The following is a 19540-nucleotide window of genomic DNA, read 5'->3' as shown; positions in this document are numbered from 1 at the left end:
AATTAGAATCATAGAATAGTACAACACAGAAGGAGGCCATTCGGCCCATCAACTCTATGCTGGCTCTTCTGAAGAGCAAATGATGTCAAGTTGCTGTATTTCACTACTAAGCAGTTTTTGGCACTTAAAAAGAATTTGTGTTTGTTTTATTTGATCTTGAAAATAATGTATTCACTTTCACTCATCCACTCACAATCACTCACTCACTTTCTCACACTCGCTCTCGCTCACATTCAGCATGGTGGGCCGAATGACCTCCTTCTGTGCTGTGTGATTCTATGATTCTATTATTTCGGGACTGTGGAAAGTAGGTCCATGATTGCGATATTCCAATGCTCTCCTGGCCAGCCTCCCATCTTCCATCCTCCAGAAACCTGAGCTCACCCAAATCTCTGCTGCCTTTATCCTAACTCGCACCAAGTATATAAGAACATGAGAACATAAGAATTAGGAGCCATAGGGCCCCTCGAGCCTGCTCTGGCATTCAATAAGACCATGGCTGATCTTTGATCTCAACTTCACTTTCCTGCCCGATCCCCATATCCCTTGATTACCCTAGAGTCCTATCTATCTCAGGCTTGAATATACTCGCACCAAGTCCTGTCCACCCATCACCCCTGTGCTCGCTGAGCTACATTGGCTCCCGGTCCGGCAACGCCTCAATTTTAACATTCTCATCCTTGTTTTCAAATCCCTCCATGACCTCGGCCCCCCCTATCTCTGTAACCTCCTCCAGTCCCGCAACCCCCCCCCGAGATATCTGCACTCCTCCAATTCAGACTTTTGATGCATCCCTGATTTTAAATCGTTCCACCATTGGTGGCCGTGCCTTCAGCTGCCTGGGCCCTAAGTTCTGAAATTCCCTCCCTAAATCTCTCCACTCTTTAGCTCTCTCTCGTCCTTTAAGACACTCCTTAAAACAAACCTCGTCATTCTTCTATTATCTCCTTATGTGTCTCGGTGTCAAATTTTGTTTAATAACGCTCCTGTGAAGTGCCTTGGGATGTTTTACTACATTAAAGTCACTATCTAAATACAAGTTGTTGTTGTTGATGTAAGGGGTGAAAGCCTCACTCGCAGGGAATATCGAGGCTGCAGTATTGCAGATCTATCTCTGACCCACACTTCCTGCAAGCGCGGTTTCCCTGCTGGGAGTGCGAGATCCCAGAATCACTCCTGTAGAGCCTAACAAAAAAACACATAATTTTTAACAGCAAATGTACAGCTCAACACTCGGATATGCCAGAGGAGAAAATTCTCATACGGATAGAAGAAATAAACTATTCGAGTTGCCACATCTGGAATACCATTTCCTCTGACTCCAGCGTATTATTTGACCAAATCTTGGCATACTATATAAAATGCATTTTGATAACCCATTTACAAGCCCTTGAAAGTATACTTAAGTGTTTTTGACCCACAATCAGCTGCATTTTTCTTCAGTTGAATGCTGTCCGGAATCTCCTGTTTGATTTTTTTCTGAAATCTAACTGATGTCGTCTAGCATGCTCTGAGCAAAATTCTTCTCCTTATGTTTTTACATGTGACTCTTCTACATTGACATCTCCTGAGTCACAACAACTGCAAGTCATGATAGTGCTGTAGCAAGATGTGCCTGTGCAGAATGAAGAACCTGGTATGGTTGAACAATGCATGGAAACCAAAGGGGTGCAATGAAGTCAATGTGAGGAACAGCCCAGGTGACAGAAGGAAATCTCCCATGGTGTTAGCCCAGTTGACAGGGACACCCGAGCCATCGTTCACAATATCAGAGCACTATTGAGGGAGCAAAATAATTATTTTGCTTCAGTATTTACCAGGGAGATAGAAGAGGTGGACATGACGTTGGATGACGAGATTAGTAATGAGATAAGTGCATTTAAAATAAAAAGAGGGGATATATTAAATAACCTAATCAAACTCAAAGAGGATAAAACCCCAGGTCCGGATGGATTGCATTTTAAAGGAATCTGGGGAAGAGATAGCAGAGACATTACTACACATATTTAATAATTCATTAGAAAAAGGTGTATTGCCAGAAGACTGGATAGCTAACATAATACCTATATTCAAGAAGGGGGATAGAACATTTTCCAGGGAATTATAGACCAGTTAGCTTAACATCAGTGGTAGGAAAATAATGGAATCCCTACTAAAGGAGAAAATAGAAGAACATCTAGGAACCAAAAATAAGGAACAGGTAGGTCCGATTCCCAACCCCCGAGGTGGGGGAGGGGGTCCGATCCCGAAGGAGGGTCCAATCTCCGAACCCGGGAGGGCCCGATTGCAAAGGAGGGTCCAATCCCCGACCCTGGGGGGGATCCAATCCCGGGGGGGTCGGGGGACTGATGGTGGGGGAGCTTGGGGGGCCGGGAGGAAGCACTCCTGCTCCTCCCGGCCCACAAGAAATGCCCCCTGAGGCTGCCCACACCTCGCTGCAACTGCGGAGCATTCTGAGGCCCAGGAATGCTGGCCGGCCACAGTAAAACCGGCAAAGCAGGTTACATCCCAGGCTTCCCATCTTATTAGCATAGTTAAAATGCCAGCCCACCTCCTGGGAGCGGGCTGGCTACCCGCCCCTTGTCCCACATCAGTAAAACCCGGAGGTCGGCGGGTCGGAGCCAGCTTCCCGACACGCTTGGAATTTTTGCCCATTTAACGCCTCCCCCACTCACCCATGTTAAAATTCCCCCATTCTTTCCACAGTGATAGAATAACAGTGACAAGATTTAAATTATGTTTCTTTTTAAGCACTCAGCCATTTAAAAAAAATTGAAAACATAAGGTGAAGCACTAAGACAAACAGTGTAGTGCAGCATCGCAATTGGACAGAGTAAAAGAGATGAGGGGGGAGTGAAATCCAGCTTTGGTGGGGGGGGGGGGGAGGTGGGGGTCGTAGATGGGCAGCAGCTGATTGCCACCTGTTATACACCCCGTCCAATTTTTCCCTTTGACTGTTTTGCACCCTCATTGAAGTTCACCTCGGTAGCTTCAGTAACGTGTTTTTAAAAGTTGCATGTTGTACCTTGTTATTTTCAAAGGAAAATATTCTCTCCATTCCACCTTGAGGGCGTTGGTTTATTCCCAGTAATTGAACACTTTGGTTAGGATGGACAGGTTCCTGATTAGTTTCGATCTCCCCCAGTTGTTGACTAAATTGTTACATTTTTACACTTTGGGTTTTTCCCCTCCAGTGAATGTGAGAGTAAATGGTTCAGGTGGGCACAAGGTTTAGCCAATCCTCAGATTCTGCTGGGTTTCCAACGTCCTCTTTCTCAAAAAGTGCAGAAATGTTACTGACACCAGGTATTGCCTCTTCCCCAAGGTATTGCTGTACATATTCCTCACAGGTTTTAAACTCAATCTTTTGAAGGTTTGTCACTGTTCTGCAATGGCAAATTTAATTTCATTGTTGCTATATTTAACATTGCCCTGAATTCTCTCCTTTTATTTCTCTTTCTCTCCCAGCCAATAGTCCCTCGAGAATCCTTTTTAAAACTCCATGTTATTTGTGAAAATGTTTTTGTGCCAGGAAGATCTTAAACCTAAAATTGAGACCAGTTTCTAGTCAGACTAACACACAGAGCTTTTTTAAAATTCATACCCCAAATGTCTCTTTGTTATTCAGTCTCAGTGGATTAAAAATGGACAAATATTAACAATTAAAAAAATGGATTCCCCCTTTCCTCCCACAATTCGTTTTGTCATCTTACTTGGCGACTCACTCATTTAAGCTATATTTATGCATGTTAGGACATTTCAAAGTTTGTCCACTCATCATCTTGATCGCCATGGTAACTACAGAAAGCTGCAATTTGAGGTTTTCTTCAGAACAGCTCGGCCCTTAACTGAAGCCATTCCTGATTAGATGGCGGTTTACATGACCAAACTGCTCCTGTGTGACTGAAGTGCAGTTCGTACCGCAGTGTAAGCACTATTGTGTAAGTTTGATGCTTTTCCTCAAGAGCAATGGTGGGGGGGGCGATTTCTGCCTGCCTACCTCCGCATATTTCAATGTGAACAGAGCAGTGGGCAGACAAAAATTTATTTAAAAAAAAACCTGTGGCTCACTTATCGACTGAGGCCCGCCTGACTTGATTTCCGAGCAGGCTTTGAAGTAGGTCGCCCAAAACAGACGGGAGCCTCGTTAAAATGTTTAAATAAGGGTCTTACACTGTATTTATGAACTTGATGTAATTTTGGTCTTCGATTGGCGAGTGTTCGTGCTCCTCATAGTCGAACTGAGCATTGAGGCTGTTCAGAAAAACATTCCTAACCAGCTTTGCCATTGATTTTTTTTATGGTGCTTGGAGGGGTATGAATGCTCCTCCTGGCCCCACCGAAATCTTCCCATCTGCTGTCGGTACCTCAGTAAGCTCATTTCCACCCCCCGCCCACTGTAAGGACCCACTCCCTGCTCAACTCCACGGAGGAGCTGCCAGATTTCCTGCACGAATCCCCCCGCCATCACCCCCTCCCCCCACCCCCCCCACACACCCACCCCCAGCACCACCCCCCCACCCCCAAGTCCCTCACTCTCCATGATGGGTGAGCTGCTTGTCAGCACTTGTTCAGTACTGGCAGCTCATCGTTAATATTCTCACTGGGCCCGACCACAGAAACGGTTCAGGCCTCTGGTGAGCTTCACCCGGGCAGTCGGTGCGATCGCTCCGCCCTGCATCCACCCAATGAGCGGCGATAATGAAAATCAAACCCAATTTTTTTGCAGTAACGGCTTCTTCCTCCATTTTGAAACAACACTGAGTTTTACTGGAGTGAACCGAGGAAATCCATCTTGAGGCAATCTGTTTAAACTGGCTGCGCTTGCAAAATTTTAGATCTCACATTTTCATTAGAGTCATAGGGGGAGAAATTCGGTTGGTTGCGCCACCCATTAGCGCCTTAAGAGGGCGCTAAGTGGGTCGCAAGCCAACTCGCGCCCGGGCGTGGCATTGCCCACGCCTCCCGCTAAATTCCGCGGGATGTGCGCATCGCCCCACTGACGCCGCGATATTTGGCAGCGCCCCCTGATTTACCACCGAACGCTATGTCCGACAGGGTCAGGGTGGCGTACCTGCAGCCGAGGAGGCACAAATTAAAGGCGAGGTGCAGGGCGGCCATTTTTGTTGTTGGCCACCTGCCAGCACCTGCCTGCGCTCCCGTCCCCGGTCTCCTGACCGCACCCCCCCGCCCCCGTGGAGTGCCGGCTGCGCTCCAAGAGCCCGGCACTTCTCTTCGGTGCCGGGCTCTTTTGCCTGCACTCCCGATCCTCGGGGGCCCAGCTGGGCCCCAGATCGTGCTGCACAAGGCCCCTCCCCTTTAAGAAGGGGAGGAAGGCCTGCAATACCGCAGTGTGATGTGCCGCAGCGTGTGGCGCTGCAGCACGTTGCGCCACGATATTCACTCGCAGCTTCCCAAGAGGGATGCGGGGCGCCTCCAGTAGCGCCGTGCTTCCCTTTGGGGCGCAACCACTCAATTTCCGGAGCGGGGGCGCGAATGTTTCCGGGGTGCTACTTTCAGCTATACTCAATTTCTCCCCCATAGAGACATAGATTTATACAGCACAGAGAGAGGCCCTTCGGCCGATCGTGTCTGCGCCGCCCATCAAGCCCTGTCTATTCTAATCCCATTTTCCAACACTTGGTCCGTAGCCTTGTATGCTATGGCGTTTCAAGTGCTCATCTAAATGTTTCTTGAATGTTGTTAGGGTTCCTGCCTCTACCACCCTTTCAGGCAGTGAGTTCCAGATTCCAACCCTCTGGGTGAAATAGTTTTTCCTCAAATCCCCTCTAAACCTCCTGCCCCTTACCTTGAAACTGTGCCCCCTGGTTATTGACCTCTCTATTAAGGGGAAAAGTTCCAATCTACCCTACCTATGCCCCTCATAATTTTGTACACCTCAATCTGGTCCCCTCTCAGCCTTCTCTGCTCTAAGGAAAACAACCCCAGCCTGTCCAGTCTCTCTTCATAGCTGAAGCACATCCTGGTGAATCTCCTCTGCACCCTCTCCAATGCAATCACATCCTTCCTATAGTGTGGCGACCAGAACTTCACTCAGTATTCCAGCTGTGGCCTAACTAGCGTTTTGTACAGCACCATCATAACCTCCCTGCTCTTATATTCTATGCCTCGGCTAATGAAGGCAAGTATCCCATATGCCTTCTTAACAACCTGTCCTGCTGCCTTCAGGGATCTATGTACATGCACACCAAGGCCCCTCTGATCCTCTGTCCTTCCTAGGGTCCTACCATTCATTGTGTATTCCCTTGCCTTGTTAGTCCTCCCAAAATGCATCACCTCACACTTTTCAGGGTTAAATTCCATTTGCCACTGTTCTGCCATCTAACCAACCCATTTATATCATCCTGCAGCCTGAGGCTTCCCTCCTCGCTATTTACCACTCCACCAATTTTTGTGTCATCTGCGAACTTACTGATCATACCTCCTACATTCATATCTAAATCATTAATGTACACTACAAACAGCAAAGGACCCAGCACCGATCCCTGCGTTACACCACTGGACACAGGCTTCCAGTCACAAAAACAACCTTCGACCATCACCCTCTGCCTCCTGCCACTAAGCCAATTTTGGATCCAATGTGCCAAATTGCCCTGGATCCCATGGGCTCTAACCTTCTTGACCAGTCGCCCATGCGGGACTTTGTCAAAAGCCTTACTGAAGTCCATGTAGACTACATCAACTGCACTACCCTCATCCACACACCTAGTCACCCCCTCGAAAAATTCAATCAAATTGGTTAGACATGATCTCCTCCTGACAAAGCCATGCTGACTATCCTTGATTAATCCTTGCCTCTCCAAGTGGAGACTAATTCTGTCCCTCAGAATTTTTTCCAATAATTTCCCTGATGTTAGGCTCACTGGCCTGTAATTCCCTGGTTTATCCCTACTACCCTTCTTGAATAATGGTACTACATTAGCTGTCCTCCAGTCCTCTGGCACCTCCCCTGTGGCCAGAGAGGTTCTGAAAATTTGTGTCAGAGCCCCTGCAATCTCCTCCCTTGCCTCACACAGCAGCCTGGGATACATCTCGTCTGGGCCTGTGGATTTATCCACTTTTAAGGCTGCTAAAACCGCTAGTACCTCCTCCCTCTCAATACTAATTTGTTCAAGTATATCACAATCCCCCTGCCTGATTTCTATGCCTACATTGTCCTTCTCCATAATGAACACAGATGCAAAATATTCATTTAAAGCCTCACCCACATCTTCCGGCTCTACACACACATTGCCACTTTGGTCCCTAATGGGCCCTACTCTTCCCCTTGTTATCCTCTTGCCCTTAATATACTTATTGTGATGAAATATTCCATTCATCACTGCCTGTGACTGTGGTCGGTTTCAGTGTCATTTCCCTTCCCCCAGTCCTCATTGTATTGCTTATTGGAATGTGCTGGAATGTGCTGTGTGTGTAGGGCTCCGCCCATACCTGGCCCCTTTTGTAAGCTAGCTCAGTCTGGCCTCAGTCTCCAGAAGGAAGATACCTCTCTCTCTTACGTGTTACTTTCTAAGTTAATAAAAGCCTTGTTTTGTTTCGCTAACATCGAGTCTCGGAATTATTGAGGCACATCACTTATAAAACACCTTGGGATTTTACTTTACTTTGCCCGCCAGTGTTTTTTCATGCCCCTTCTTCGCTCTCCTAATTTATTTTTTAAGTACCCCCCTGCACTTTCTATACTCTTCTAGGGCTTCCACTGTTTTTAGTCCTTTGTATCTGCCAAAAGCCTGCCTTTTTTTCCTAATCCATTCTTGTATATCCCTTGACATCCAGGGTTCCCTGGGCTTATTAGTCCCACCCTTGACCTTTTCCGTAACATGTTGGCATTGTACTCTCTCTATTTCTTTTCTGAAAGACTCCCACTGCTCTGATGTGGATTTTACTACAAGTAGTTGATCCCAGTCCACTTTGGCCAGATCCTGCCTTATATTAAAATCGGCCTTCCCCCAATTTAGAACCTCTTTTTCCGGTCCATCTTTGTCCTTTTCCATGACTACCTTAAATCTCACCGAATTATGGTCACTGTCACCAAAACGCTCTCCTACTGACACTTCTACCACTTGCCCGGCTACATTCCCTAGAATTAGGTCCAGTACCGCCCCCTCTCTTGTAGGACTTTCTACATGCTGGCTCAAAAAGCTCTCCTGGATGCACTTTAAGAATTCCGCACCCTCTAAGCCTTTCACACTCTGACTATCCCAGTTAATATTGGGAAAGTTGAAATCCCCTACTATTATTACCCTATAATTTCTACACTTCTCTGAGATTTGCTTACATATTTGTTCCTCTATCTCTCCCTGACTGTTTGGGGGCCTCTAGTACACTCCCAGCAAAGTGCCTGCCCCCTTTTTGTTTTTAAGTTCTACCCATATGGCCTCATTAGAGGAACCTGCTAAGATATCATCCCTCCTTACAGCAGTAATTGACTCCTTGATTAATATTGCGACACCCCCTCCCCTTTCTCGCCTGAAGATTCTATACCCCGGAATATTGAGCTGCCAGTCCTGCCCCCCCTCAACCATGTCTCTGTGATAGCAACAATATCATACTCCCATGTGTTCATCAACACCTTCAATTCATCTGCCTCCTTGCATTAAAATAAATGCCATCCAGCCTTGCATTACTCCCTTGTGCCATTACATATTTGCTCTGCCTTCCAGGCTGACTTGTTTTTTCCTCTATATTTGGCTGTGCATCACCCCTGCTATAGCTCTACTCCGTATCCCATCCCCCTGCCAAGTTAGTTTAAACCCCCCCAACAGTACTAGCAAACCTCCCCGCAAGGATGTTGGTCCCGTTCCGGTTCAGGTGCAACCTGTCCGACTTGTACAGGTCCCACCTTCCCCAGAAGCAGACCCATTGATCCAGGAAACTAAAGCCCTCCATCCTGTACCAACTCTTTAGCCACGCATTCATCTGCTCTATCCTCCTATTCCTATACTCACTAGCACGTGGCACTGGGAGTAATCCAGAGAATACAACCCTAGATGGCGGTGCTTCTTTTAGATTTTGGTGTTTAATTGTGTGCCTGCCATACTTTTGTGATAAGCTGCATGTTTGGATGTGTTGCGCTCACCTCTTTCTCTCACTTCCCTCCTCCCCCAAAACAGATTCAGCTTTTGGTGTGTGTGGCTGTAGAATTTTTTTGCCCAGACATGGGAAGGATAATTTCTTTCATTTAAAAACTCCAGACTGGTGCAGGTGTCCATGATATCATTGGGTGCAAGAGTTATTAATTGGTACAATGGAAAAAAAATATTAACGATAAATTAAATATCATGGAAAGAATCAAGCCATGTGTATCATGCAACAAAGGTGCCAATGGCCATTTCACTGAGCTAAGAATGAACAAATGCTGGGTCACCCTGTGGAACGTGTTATTTATATTCAAAGACCTTGGCTCTGCAGGCTGTGCAATATTATTATGACTTCTTATTGATTTTCAGAACTACTCCTGACGGCAAAAGAAGTTTGTTAATTAGAGACGCAAGGAGTTACCTATGAAAGCGAATGCGCTGCAGTGGAGATACTGCGTATGGTTGTTACTTCACAGTCTCTGATTAATAAGTAATCCCAACAAGATAGAAACAGAGAAACATAGAAAAATAGGAGCAGGAGTAGGTCATTCGGCCCTTCGAGCCTGCTCCGCCATTCAATATGATCATGGCTGATCCTAAATCTCAATACCATATTCGCGCTCTCTCCCTATACCCCTTGATGCCTTTTGTGTCTAGAAATCTATCTATCTCCTTCTTAAATATATTCAGTGACTTGGCCTCCACAGCCTTCTGTGGTAGAGAATTCCACAGGTTCACCATCCTCTGAGTGAAGGCATTTCTCCTCATCTCAGTCCTAAATGTCCTATCCCGTATCCTGAGACTGTGACCCCTCATTCTAGAGCCCCCAGCTAGGGGAAACATTCTCCCTGCATCCAGTCTGTCTAGCCCTGTCAGAATTTTATACGTTTCAATGAGATCCCCTCTCATTCTTCTAAACTCTAGTGAATACAAGCCTAGTCGACCCAATCGCTCCTCGTACGACAGTCCTGCCATCCCAGGAAGATATTTCGACGTTAAACCTGGCTTGTGTTTAATTGACATTTATAAATCATGCTTCTGTTTAAAAGGAATGCGGCAAAAGTCAGCATGGAGTAAGTGCAATAGAAGTGAAAGATTCCAGAAAGAACGGGTGACAGGCCTGTGGTCACGGCAAACTCGAGTGGCAGCAGGGGCCACAGCTGAAATGCAATACTTTTGAAATCTTGACTAGAATTCTAGGAAATTGAATATTCTAACCTTCTGCCCTCATAAAAATAGCTTTTGTATAACTTTAAACAAAAATTGATTTATGAGTGAGCACTCTTTGTTCACCTATGATGTCATTATTATACATTGCCTGTGATCTGCAGGCTGCACAATGCAAGGGACCTGCTTTGTCACATTGTTGATCATTTCCCCAGCCCCATTATTTTTCTGCAAACTTAGATAGTCCGAGTAATGAGAAAGTGGAGGCAACATAATTAAATATTCAGAGGGGTGGGGGTGGGGAGGTTTCCTCACATTTCAGAATTGTAGATTTGGATGTGTGAAACGATATTGCTCGAGTGGTTGACTTGCAATATTTATTGCAATTAAAATTATCTAAGTAATGAAAATTTAGCTTTAATGGAGAAACACTTTTACAGACATTGGGGGAGGCAGTTTGTTAAAATGCTTCTCTTCAGCCGCTGTACTTTGTTGTGAATGCAGCTGAGATAAATACTTCTGCTTCTAACAGGTTTTTAGAGCGGCCGAAATAACTTGGATTTGGTCAGCCTCAATTGAAAGGTTCTAGAATTCCCTGTTCTAATAAAGTTTTAAAGGCTGCAGGAACGGAACGCTCACATTGGTGTGATACAGCATGCTCTCATGAAATTGGGTTGGATATGTGGGCACGTTGTTAAAAAAAAAGGCAAAAGCCATACTTGCAATGTTTCCAGTTTTAGTATCTGGTCTGCAATCCAGGGGCAGGTTAGGAGCCCCTCCGAGAATGCCTAGCCTCCCCTTTGGTGCTGTGGCAGGAAGTTAGATATAACAGCATTTGCACTCGTTATAGAAACTTGGGGTGGCAGAGGAGGGAATTACAAGTCTAGTTCCGGATCTAAAACAGAATTTGATCTGAATGCTGGGCCCCGATATTTACGGGGGGAGCTGGGGGAGGTGACGTTGCCGGGAAACCCTGAAATGCCGCTTTCCCGGAGGTCCTGGTGAATCTAACAGCAGGACCTCGCTTAAATATTTTGACTCCGTTTCCCAGCTGGCAGCCAGCCAGATTGAGAGGCCGGCAGCACCAGGCCACAGCTGGGGAGCGGAGAGGATTTGGCGGAGTTTGTGGGTTGGGGGACATCGTGGATGGCCAGAGAACACATTGGGAGAGGCGGGTTAATGGAGAGGAGATTGGGGGCCATCAGTAGATGGGGGGGGGGGGAGCCAAAGAGAACATCACGAGCCGGGAGAGGATCGGGCGCTCTGATGGCGGGGGGCAGGGGGTCCAATCACGGGGGATGAAAGCAGGTTAGTTTTGTGGGACGGGGGCAAGCATTCTGCTCCTGCCGGCCCACAGGCAATGCTGGAAAGGCACTTGCCTGCTGGATCGGGACGTTCCCGCCTCCCTTCAGATGCCGGGTTTCCTGAGCCCTGGTAAACCCGGCCTGCAACCATTAAGTTTAAAACTGTCCTAAAACCCGAGCCATGCAGCCTCATTAAAATATTTAAATTACAGACACGCCTCTGGAGAGCAGGTTAGTCGCCCACCCCCCAACCCACCTCCATTAGAATGGGTTTGGGTCGGGTTTCCCATCTTTGGCATTTTAATTCGTCCCTCCCCCGCCCCTCTTCTGTCCCCACCCTGGTCGCTATCAATTAGTGCTGAATTATGGGGCATTCTTGTGCTGCAGTCACTAGGAAATATATTGAAACAGACCAAACAAACAAAAGGGGAATGTTTTTAAATCCCATTTTCGAATTTGGATGAAAACAGGCTTCACTTTTAACCCCATGGAGTTTAAGCTGGGCATCAAACTAGCAGATTCAGCAAATGTGGAATGTATTAGTTACAAGACATTTGTAAGGAAGATACATTGGTGTACACTCTAGCATTAGATGGGGGAAGGATGCCTTGGTCACCAAAGCATTGAATGGCGCCTGCCTCTGTTTATCCTTGCTAGTCTTGATGCCTGTTGGTGGTGTGCCTGTATAACAACAGTTGCTGCACATAAACAAAGTCATTCCAGTCCACCAGCTTAAACATCGGCCCTGATATTTACGGGGCTGCATGTTTCGGGAGTGGGGGTGGGGGGGTAGGAGTTATGGATGGGAAACTCAGAAGTACGGGTTTTCCCGAGACATCTTTAAAATTTTAGCCCCAGGTTTCCTGCTCTCTGCTTGTCGGACGGGAAAGCCTGCAGCACGCAGCGGAGGAGCAGGTTGGGAGGCAGGGAGAGATCGCTGTCAGGGGGTGGAGATCACTATTGGGGGTGGGGGGATGGAGATGATGGTCGGGGGGTGGGTCCAATCGCAGGATGGGGGTGGTAGTCAGACAGATCACGGGGGGTTCATAGGGTAAGCTTGTTGGGCCTTGAGGAAACACTCCTGCTTCTCCTGGCCCACAAATCGTGTTGTAAAGGCACTTACCTGATGGATCCAGCCCTTCTTGCCTCCTTTCACCTGCCGGGTTTCCGGAGGCCTGGGAAACCCAGTCGACATAAGTTAAATATAAAAAGTTTGTTAAAATGGAGGCACGCAGCCTCCTTTAAAAGGTTTTCATGACTGACCCGCCTCCTGGGAGCGGATTGGTTGCCCGCCCCCCCTATCCTGGAAGTGGGCAGGTTCGAGGCGGGTCCTGTTTCAGATTTTTAACATTTTAACGTCCCAACTGACACAAACCCACCCACTTTTGGGGGTTAAAATTACCCCCACCCAATCCCTCCATCATTAGCGTACTGTGTACAGGATGTACTGCAACAACTCGCCAAGACTTCTTCGGCATCATCTCCCAAACCTGCAACTGCCACCACCTAGAAAGTCAATGGCAGCAGGTACATGAGAACACCATTACCTCCAAGTCACAGACCATCCTGACTTGGACATATCGCTGTTCCTTCATCAATAACAAGAACAACTTGCATTTATATAGCGCCTTTAATGTAGTAAAACGTCACAAGGCGCTTCACAGGAGTGGTACCAAACTAAATTTGACACCAAGCCACATAAGGAGATATTAGTGTTAAGTCTGTGAATGATTTAGACACGGACTAGCAGGAGTGAAAACAAACAGATGTTTACTGGTGGAAGTCCATAACGAATCTAAACAACAGCGGCTCTCTAGCGCCTTTTATACAGGGGTGGTCACTGCCGGTACTGCAGTCTGAGACCAGTTATTCTCTTAAAGGTACATACACAACAATTCCTCCCCTTTTAGATAAACAGTACATAACATTCATTTAACAACTAATGATAACGAATTACAATCACAATTACTGTTGCTAGATACATTGGTTAAGTTTAAGCAATTATAAGTTCAGTCTTTGAGGAGGCTTCCTAATTCTGTCTGGATAACGCCTCTTTGGAGTATCAGGTTCTTCTGGCAATGTTGAGTCGGAATCAATGTCGTTGTTTGGTTCATCTGCTTCCAATATTACCGGTTCTGCGGTAGCTGCAATTGGAACGTCGATTTCATTACCAGGTGTATCAGATCGTGGTGTGGAGTTGACGTTTCCCAGTGACTCTAGAATCTGGTCAGCATGGCGTCTTACAATGCTCTCCCCAACGTCCACGGTATACATGAGAGGTCCTTGTCGTGTACAAATCATTCCTGGCTGCCATTTCTCAGTGCGGTAGTCCCGGGCCAAAACTGGTTGACCTATCTTAAAACTCCCGGTCGGCCTTTCATTCATATTCTGAAACTGCCTGTTCTCCACATCTCTTCGGACGTTTGGCTTAACCAAATCCAAGCGGCATCGTAGTCTTCGATTGAAGAACATCATGGCTGGAGTTTGGTTGGTAACCGCATGTGTCGCATTCCGGTAGGCAAACAAGAAGTTGTCCACCTTGTGTTGTAGGGGTATATCTTCATTACACATTGCCTTGATAGCCTTCTTGAATGTTTGGACAAACCTCTCGGCCAATCCATTAGTGGCTGGATGATATGGGGCAGATGTGTAATGCTTAACACCATTGTTCTTTAAGAACCTCCGGAACTCTTCAGACACAAACTGTGGTCCATTGTCAGAGCAAATCTGTTCAGGCAGCCCATTCCTGGCGAATATGGTTCGTAAAACTGCGATAGTTTTTTCCGTGGTGGTTGAGGACATTTTTATTACCTCTGGCCACTTTGAATGTGCATCCACCACAATTAAAAACATCGAGTCCATGAAGGGACCAGCAAAATCAATGTGCACCCTTTGCCATGGAGATGAGGGCCACTCCCATGGATGCAGAGGAGCTTGTGGTGGGGCGTTTTGGACCTTCTGGCATCCTGCACAGCTCTTGGTCATCTCTTCGATTTCTCTATCGATTCCCGGCCACCACACAAACGCTCTGGCTAAGCTCTTCATTTTTACCCCACCCAGATGACCCTCATGAAGCTCATTGAGGACTCTATCCATCAACTTAGGTGGAATTACTACTCTGGATCCACACATCAAGGTTCCTCTGCACACTGACAGCTGTTCTCTTCTTGATGAAAATGCTGGCAGCAGTGGTTCGCCATGTGCTGGCCATCCCTTCACCATTAAATCATAGACCCGTGATAGTGTCGGGTCATTCCGTGTTTCCTTTTCTATGTTTGCATTCGTCACAGGGAGACATTCGACTATGGTCGAGTGGAATAACTCCATTGGATCCACTGCAAGGTCTTCTTCTTCCACCGTCGGCAATGGTAGACGTGACAATCCATCAGCATTCCCATGCTGTTTAGTTCCCCTGTACTCGATGTCATATTGGTGTGCCCCTAGGAAAAGTGACCATCTCTGCAGCCGTTGTGCTGTCATTATCGGTACGCCCTTCTGAGGGTTGAAAATGGAGGCAAGAGGTTGATGATCGGTTAGTAGAGTAAATTTTTGACCGTGCAGATAGTGATTGAACTTCACCCCCCACACTAGGCTGAGGGCCTCTCTGTCAATCTGGGCGTAGTTACGCTCGGCAGAAGTTAACGAGCGTGACGCAAAAGCTATCAGCCTCTCCAAACCATCATGGAATTTATGTGACAGTACCGCCCCAATGCCGTAGGGAGACGCATCACACGCCAGCCTGATTGGCAGTGCTGGGTTGTAGTGAGCCAATACTTCCTTCGAAGTGATTAAGTCCTTACTCTTCTGAAAAGCACGTTTACAATCATCGCTCCATTTCCATGCTACCCCCGTTCGTAGCAGGGCGTTCAGTGGATGCAGAATTGTCGACAAATTCGGCAAAAACTTATGATAGTAATTCACCAACCCGAGGAATGACCTCAGTTGCGACACATTTTCAGGCGCTGGGGCCTTAACAACCGCTTCAATTTTGTCAGGGGACTTATGTAACCCCTCTTCATCAATCACGTGGCCACAATACGATATCTGTTTCTTAAAAAATTCGCACTTGGGGCGGTTGGCTCGCAGCCCATGTTCCCGTAGTCTAGTGAGCACCTGTTCTAGGTTGTTAAGGTGTTCACTGTCATCTTCACCTGTTACAAGGATGTCGTCCAAGTAACACTGAGTCCCCGGAATCCCTTGCAGGACTTGTTCCATCGCTCTTTGCCATATCGCCGGAGCCGATGCTACTCCGAATACCAATCGATGATACTGGTAAAGACCTTTGTGAGTGTTTATCGTGAGATACTTCCTAGAGGACTCTTCAACCTCCATCTGCAAATATGCTTGTGCTAGGTCAATTTTTGTAAAACGCTTCCCTCCAGACAGTGAGGCGAAGATGTCTTCTATCCTTGGAAGAGGATATTGTACTGTGTGAAGGACAGGGTTCACCATCACCTTGAAATCCCCACAGATGCGAATCTTCCTTGGCTCTCCGGACTTATTGCTTAACGTTTTCTTCATGACAGGAACGATGGGTGTTGCCCACTCGCTCCAGTCGACCTTAGACAACACGCCCGCCTTCTCCAGATTCTCCAGCTCTGCCTCGACGGCTGGACGAATTGCATATGGTACCGGTCTTGCTTTGAAAAACTTGGGAACTGCATTCTCTTCTATTTTTAATGAGGCGGTTACGCCTTTAAGCGTGCCCAGTTCTTGTTGAAATACCTCTTTGGCGTTAGCTAAGATTGTTGACAATCGTCCAGGAGTGACGTCATCTTTTTTACCGTCCACTGTCATTGCATGAATGGAATGCCAATCTAAGTTTATCTTCCTGATCCATTCCCATCCCAATAACGGTGGTCCACTTTTTGGCAGTATGTAGAGATACAATTTCCGTATTTTCTTGCCATTGTATTCGACAGGCACCCTTATTTTTCCTCTGGGGTATACTTTTTGCCCCGTATACGTCGTCAAGACAATGGATGTCTCTCTCAAGGGTATGTGTGAAAATAGCCGCTCATAGTCTCGTCGATTCATGATGGTTAGCGCTGATCCTGTATCCAATTCCATTTTAACTTGGGACCCTGCTATCGTGAGGGTGACCCAAATGGTTCGGTGATCCTCTTTTGCGATTACATTGTGAAGTTTGAGACAGCTTAATCTCCTGTTCTTTGATTCACTATCGCTCATCTGGTCTTCGGAACTACTGTCCGTCATCTTTTGTACTTTCTTGTACGGTTCCTTAGTAGCCTTTTTGTTGTCGCTGGTCTTCTTCCCAGACCTACAAACTCGTGCAATGTGTCCAATCTTCCCGCATTGTCTGCATATTTTGTCTTTGGACCAGCAGTCCTTCTGGTCATGGTTAGTTCTGCCGCAGCGATAACATTTTGCAAATCCCCGTGTCATTTCGTGGGTGCCGTATTTCTGTGGTTTTTGTTGAATCTCTGCAGCTCCCCTGGTTGCTGCTTCATACGATACTGCCACGCTGAAAGCCTTATCTAGCGTCAGCTCTTTTTCTGCGAGTAACTTCTTCTGTGTTCCTTTACTCAGGAGTCCACAGACAAATTTGTCCCGTAGGGTACCTGCCAGTCCTGCTCCGAACTGGCAGTGCTTTGATAGCTTGCGTAGTTCCGTAAGATACTCAGCATTGCTCTCATCTTTGTGCTGAGTTCTCCTGTGGAATTTAAATCTTTCTGCTATCAACAGCGGTGCAGGGTTTAAGTGCTCCTGTAGAACAGCAACAATTTCGTTAAAACTCTTCGCCTTCGGTTTGGCTGGAGTAATCAGATCCCGTAATAGGCCATACGTTCCAACGCCCATTAAGTTTAGCAATATTGATGCCTTTTTCCCCTCCGCTATTTCATTTGCCTCGAAATATACCTCGACTCTTTCCACAAACGTGGTCCAGTCCTCTAATGTATTATCAAAAGCAGTGATACAACCAGTCTTCGGCATCTTGCAAATCTAAAATGGCACCTCCCGCACTTTGCCTTCTTCTCCGATTTAACAAAATGGCGCCTCCTGCGCTTTGTCTTCTTCCCCGCTGTTGTTAGCGCTGCTTTCCACGGTTTCCTGCGCGTTAAATATTAATTCATTTTCTTTTATTATCTTCCCGTCATGGAGTGGACCCTCTGGAACACTTCCCTCCCTCTTCTGAGGTCCGAACGCTGCCCAGCTTCGAAACACCGGCCGCGCCTTGTATGCTCCACCCTCTCTCTCTCTCCTTGCTTCCCGACTCGCTGCACGGCCCCGTTGCAGCCCAGGAAGGATCAGAGCACTACCTGCCACCAGCCCGATTAGCTGGGAAACCACGGACCGAGGAACCCAGCCTGGCTCTGGAAAGTCACTCCTGCAAAGCATTGAATCCGATGATTGACGGTCGACGCCCGTTTCTCGAGTTTCAATGGCCTCTTTTTTTTTTCTGGCTCCGACCTTCAACAACGTCGTCGGAGCTGCTGCTGAGTTGCAGGTAAGTTCGTTTCTTTACTCGTCGCCAGTGTTAAGTCCGTGAATGATTTAGACATGGACTAGCAGGAGTGAAAACAAACAGATGTTTACTGGTGGAAGTCCATAACGAATCTAAACAACAGAGGCTCTCTAGCGCCTTTTATACAGGGGTGGTCACTGCCGGTACTGCAGTCTGAGACCAGTTATTCTCTTAAAGGTACATACACAACAATTAGGACAGATGACCAAAAGCTTAGTCACAAGGGTAGGTTTTAAGGAGTGTCTTAAAGGAGGAGAGAAAGGTAGAGCGGCGGAGAGGTTTAGGGAAGGAATTCCAGAGCAGAGTTTGGGATGAGCTCAAATTTATGTAGGGTGAAAAATGAGAGGCCAGCCAGGAGTGCATTGGAATAATCAAGTCTAGAGGTAACAAATGCATGGATGAGGGTTTCAGCAGCAGATGAGCTGAGGCAGGGGCGGAGTCGGGCGATGTAACAGAGGTGGAAGAAGGCGGTCTTGGTCATCATCACTGGGTCAAAATCCTGGAAGCATTATTGGAGCAGCTTCACCACACGGACTGCAGCATTTGAGGAAGGCGGCTCATCACCACCTTCTCAAGGGCAACTAGGAGTGGGCAATAAATGTTGGCTATGCCACCAATCCCAATATCCCAAGAATTAATTAAATAATATTAATTCATTGCGTGAAACACTGAAATGCTTTCGTTTGAAAGGCCCTATATAAACACAAGTATTATTATTAATTATTTTGTCTGTAGGTCCAGCTATCAGGAAGTAGAGGTTCCATGTGTTAGCCCACCGCAGCTGACTCTCCTGATGTATTATGGTTATACTCGATCTCCTTATTATGCAAGCAGCAGGCAGTCTGCTCTTCCTATAGGGTTAATTGAATGGCAATAATATGCTGCACTCCACTTCCAGCCAGCTTGCTTTGGCTCTCTGCTTTCCTCATTTCTAAATGTCTTTTTCATCCTTGAGCACTTCAGCTTCTGCACTCAGTTGGGTGGCAATACCAGAGAGACTTTGAAGTTATACTAGATATCAGCCTTTTGTTTGCATTTGAAATTCCAAAGAGTTGTGTTTCTCACATGTTTCAGCATCTCCGTAAACCCAGCTTCCGAGTCATTAAAATGCGACGTGTGTCTCTTTGCCCTTTCACTCCCAGTGCTGCCTGAATCTGACATTTTATATTGAATTGCTTTGAGGGTCCCAGTGTTTTTCTCTCTTGTGACGTGTATGTCAGTACTGTATATTATAATCTCATTACCAACTTTTAAAAATCTTAAAATCTCTAACTGGGCACTAATTGTACACAAAGTGAATCAGTCCCTAAATCTGGGTAATATACCACAGATCTGCAAAAAAAAATACAGATTTTTTAAAAGTTTACCCATGTATTTTTAACAGATTAAATGGGGCTCAATAACACTTTCCAGAAATTTGCCGTAAAGAGTTAATTTTAAACATCTCTTATCTCATGATTTAAACAAAGCGAAATCAGTAG

This window comes from Somniosus microcephalus, chromosome 19 (assembly GCF_052327205.1).
Source record: "Somniosus microcephalus isolate GS21.2 chromosome 19, FLI_Smic_1.0, whole genome shotgun sequence".
In the NCBI taxonomy this organism is placed as follows: Eukaryota; Metazoa; Chordata; class Chondrichthyes; order Squaliformes; family Somniosidae; genus Somniosus; species Somniosus microcephalus.
This window is presented reverse-complemented; position numbering follows the sequence as displayed.